Source organism: Lynx canadensis, chromosome X (assembly GCF_007474595.2).
Source record: "Lynx canadensis isolate LIC74 chromosome X, mLynCan4.pri.v2, whole genome shotgun sequence".
NCBI classification, from domain to species: domain Eukaryota; kingdom Metazoa; phylum Chordata; class Mammalia; order Carnivora; family Felidae; genus Lynx; species Lynx canadensis.
In genome coordinates this window covers 1259998-1264764 of record NC_044321.2, presented here as the reverse complement: position 1 = coordinate 1264764, position 4767 = coordinate 1259998, and the positions used below count along the sequence as shown (strand labels likewise).

Sequence of the window (4767 nt, the reverse complement as noted above, 5' to 3'; positions counted from 1 at the left end):
CCTCCGCTCGGGGAAAGAGGGGCGTGTTGCTGAGATCCGTTGAACCTTGTCTCCTGGCTGAAAGCACGGCAGCGTGAATCATCCCCTGGGAGGCTGGAGTCAACCTGTCTATTCATCTCTTGCCTGTAAGACAGAGAGAAGCAAACTCACTTGGCTCGTACATCGAATATGTTTATTCTCATTGACTTGCCCAATCTCCCCTTGATAGGCATTTACATCGCTTTATGTTTGTAAACGTTTATTTATTAGTTTGAGAGAGAGAGAGAGAGAGAGAGAGAGAGACTGAACAGAGGAGAGGCAGATAGAGAGAGAAAGAGGGAGAGAGACAGAATCCCAAGCAGGCTACGAGCTGTCAGCACAGAGCCCGGCGCGGGGCTCGAACCCACGAACCGCGACATCATGACCTGAGCAGAAGTCAGATGCTTAACCAACTGAGCCACCCAGGCGCCCCTATATCGATTTATTTGGATTCACTGCACAACATCACGATAAATACTATGACGCCTGCAACGTACCCTCTGTCCTTGCTTGTATTCCCGGATGGTTTCCTTCGCCCAAGGGTCTGCACATGAGAAACTTGCTTTCCGCGGTAGACCAGAGATCCCAGATGTTGCTACTATGAATCCCCAAAACTGCCTTCTTTTTCACGGGCGTTGGGAAAAGCAGGTCTGGACGGACCCCTGCCAGATTCTTGGAGGCAATGGGTCTCAGCCTCAGCCCACGGACGGTGCCAGCTTTCCAGGGCGAGCCTTCCGTCCGCAGACACACGGCTGTGAATCCGACGAGCGAGACGTTTCCCGACCCCAGCTCTCCGCTCTTATCAAAGCCTGACCTTCCCGATGCTTTGGGCTTGATGTGCAACCGAGTCAAGGCTGGCTGCACAATACTCGTGCACCTGTAAAAAACCTCTTTCAAGAACCAGCAGCCTCATGTGGGATGAGTGAAGATATCCCTGATTTCCGCAAACTTGTCAAAGATGTGATCGTGTGTTTTCACAGAAGGTGCACACGTCAGGCTTCCCACTGGTTTCTTTGTCTGTCTGTGTCAGGGTATGCGTGCTTGCATAGAGTTTTTAAAAATTAATCTCGGGGCGCCTGGGTGGCTCAGTCGGTGAAGCGACCGACTTCGGCTCAGGTCACAATCTCAGGGTTCGTGGGTTCGAGTCCCGCGTCGGGCTCTGTGCTGACAGCTCGGAGCCTGGAACCTGCTTTGGATTCTGTGTCTCCCTCTCTCTCTCTCTGACGCTCCCCAACTTGCACTCTGTACTCTCCTTCTCTCTCAAAAATAAATAAACAGTGATTTCTGACATAGTCTTTGCAGGCCACATGAGGACCACAGCCACTGGTCGTGGACGTTAACAGAGATACCAACGCCATTGAGTATAGACAGACTGTATGAAATATGTTTTTTTTTTAGTTTATTTATTTATTAAGAGACAGAGAGAGAGTGAGCAGGGGAGGGGCAGAGAGAGGGAGAGACAATCCCAAGCAGACTCAACACAATCAGTGCAGAGACCAACATGGGGCTCGAACTCACCAACCATGAGATCATGACCTGAGCTGAAATCACGAGTCAGATGCTTAACCGAGGGATGAGCAGCGAGGGATGACCTCACAGCTGTTAGGGAGGGACCACGGACAAGGCAATGACACCACGTGTTGGCGAGAATGTGCCCGTAACACAGCCTGAGCGACAAAGTTCGTTCTTCTGAGAATCCTTGACTGCCCCATGCCGTCCTCACATTGGGGACGTAGCATCCCGTGCTAGAGAGTGACAGTGCTGATTCAATCTAGTCACGGAAGTCATACGCCCCCGACAGGGCGGAGAAAAATACACCCACATCTGGAAAGATCACTCTCCGATGCCTGGCCTCCCAGCCCAGATCCACTTTTATTAGGACCCCTTTCCCCTTACCCTGTCCGTGCACCTTAAATCCCAGGGCCCAGCATTTCCACAATTCTCCCCAATTTGTAACTCTGTGACTCAAGAGACTGAGTCTTGTAGAGACTTGAAGAGTGTCCCCCTCTCCCAAAATGCACATCCATCTGGAACTTCAGAATGTGACTTTATTTGAAAATAGGACCATTGCCATTGCAGGTTAGGATGATGTCATGTCCTGATGGCAGTGACAGGTGTCCTTTGAAGAAGAAGAGACACAGATCTAAAAAAAAAAAACAAACCCATGTCAAGACAGAGGCAGAGATTGGGGTGATGGTTCTACAAGCCAAGAGTAGGGGAGGGAAAGTCATTTTCCTCTACCCTGCTAATTCTGTACGGGAGGGCTGCAAATTAAACGGACGATAAGTTCACAAGAAAATAACTAGCTTTAATTACGTACGTTTGTAACCATGGGAGCTCACAAAGAAAGCTGTAGCTCAAGGAGGCAGCCGGATGATTAGAGTTTGTGTAGCACCTTAGAGTAAACAGAGGAAGAGGGGTTTGTGCTTCCCATAGGAGGAAGTAAGTTTGGAGAAAGGGAAAGGTAAATTGTGTTGTAGATGGCATTGTCTTCTTATGTGCATAGAGAAGTCTCTGGGGGGTGGGGGGGCGCCTGGGTGGCGCAGTCGGTTAAGCGTCCGACTTCAGCCAGGTCACGATCTCGCGGTCCCTGAGTTCGAGCCCCGCGTCGGGCTCTGGGCTGATGGCTCGGAGCCTGGAGCCTGTTTCAGATTCTGTGTCTCCCTCTCTCTCTGCCCCTCCCCCGTTCATGCTCTGTCTCTCTCTGTCCCAAAATAAATAAATGTTGAAAAAAAATTCTAAAAAAAAAGAGAAGTCTCTCGGATAGTAAGAAATGTCTCCAGAAGTTACTGTCTTTCAGGTAAGAGGTGTTTCTGCAAATGTGGATTTCTTTTAGGAAAAGGGGAAATTCACATACTCTGTTTTTAGGCAGTTAGGGAAAAGTAAAGAACTTTTCCTGCACCTGCTGGCTTGCAAACACCTGTAGCTCAAAATCGTCCATATCACCAAAAATCTATAGTTTAGGGTAGCACATTGTGGTCCCCTTTGGAGGGAACGTCGAAGGTTAGCAGAAGCCCCCATGGTGGGGTGGAGGGAAATGTAGGGGACAGACCTGGGAGAGGACACACCTGTTGTTGTAAGTCCCCAAAAGTGTGGTCATTTGTGAGGGCCACCCCAGGAAAGTCCCACCTGTGCCACCCTGGGATTATCCGATTCACAAGCTGTGCACCCTGACAACTGGACCTTCCCCTGCTTGGTCCCCATGGCGGCCTCCACATCAGCAGCCTAAGGGACCTGATGCCAGGCATCCTAGAAACAAACAAAATGGAACAAAACAAATGCCTTGACACACCCACACCTCCCCCCAAAGGGGGAGAAATCACATTTCTTTTTTAAATTTTTTTAATTTTAATTTTTTAACTGTTTATTTATTTTTGAGAGAGAGAGAGAGACAGAGTACGAGCAGGGGAGGGGCAGAGAGAGAGGGAGACACAGAATTCGAAACAGGCTCCAGGCTCAGCCGTCAGCACAGAGCCCGACGTGAGGCTCGAACTCGTGAACCATGAGATCATGACCTGAGCCGAAGTCAGACGCTCAACCAACAGAGCCACCAAGGTGCCCCGAGAAATTGCGTTTCTAATGTGAAGCAAAGTAAATGAGCCAGCACAGACAAACAACAACAGCAACAACAGACAAACAAAAAAACAAAACTCACAATTTTACATTCTGCTGGGTTTACTGGGTCAGCGGTGAGGGCGGATACATGAGAGGTAGCAACAAAAAGCAACAGTGTTCAGAAGCATAAAAAACACTAGTGAAAATTCCTCTCCTCCCCGCCTCATCCACGACGTCAAATGAAAGCTCACGGAAATACCGCTTGGCCCTTTTTCGATTGCCATTCCGAATGACCATTTCTGAAATCCTGTGCAAAATCAGCGTATGCATTCGTTGGGGTTTCTGCACCTTGAAAGAGGAGGTCCTGATACCCCGTGACCGTCCCTGGACCCCCTCGTCTTTCTCCAGATGGCTGATTCTGTGTACAGAATGCTTGATTCCCCTGCATTCTGCACCGAGCATGAAACACCCACCGAAATTTCTTTTTCTCATTCTGCAAGGTATAGACCGTTTTTTTTTTTTTTTAGGAAGACAGCACTGTGTACAATGATAATTTTAAATAAATTTCAATCTGCGTGGAGTCCACCTGATGGCAAAAATAATCCCCGTTGCGTTTTCTTACCAGGAGTACCACTGTTTTATATCATATATGTTCTCCTTACATATATCATATGCATGTATATGATATATGCATATATCCATTATATCCACACATGTATCTGAGATGCTTACTTATATACATTTCATGCGGTGCTGACCTAGTTATGCATTTTCATGCCAAACATCTTCATCGAGGCCTGGGAGCTGGGTCCGTCCAGTGGTGCCTACGGACCACACCCAACGTCAACGACCTTCCCAATTCCAGTCGTCTCTGACCCAACAACATGCCCCAGGAAACACCGGTCTGCCCCCCTCCCCCACAGAGGACACCAGCCCTTCGCCAAACTGTAAAAATAGACAAAGTTGGGATTCACACCCTGAGGCCACAGGTTTTGAGTAACACGTGACGTTGTTGCAGTTATGGCTTCCATGCTCCCACTTTGGAGGATGTAAGAAAAGTAAATCCCAACTCTGCACCAGGCCCTGTGCTTTCGCGATAAACACGGATGCTCAGCTGGCGGGGGGAGGGGGGAGGCCAGCGTTTGCGATGGGGCGACAGGTGCACAGCGAGAGTGAAATGCAGTGGGTGGGGGA

At 49.1% G+C, this 4767-nt stretch overlaps 1 non-coding gene across 1 annotated transcript; it reads right to left on the bottom strand.

Annotated features, from left to right (window-relative positions):
- Positions 1-361: 361 nt before the first annotated feature.
- TRNAR-UCU lies at positions 362-446 on the bottom strand. Its single transcript has one exon. It is a non-coding gene; the product is annotated as a tRNA-Arg (tRNA).
- Between the last annotated feature and the right edge of the window lie 4321 nt (positions 447-4767).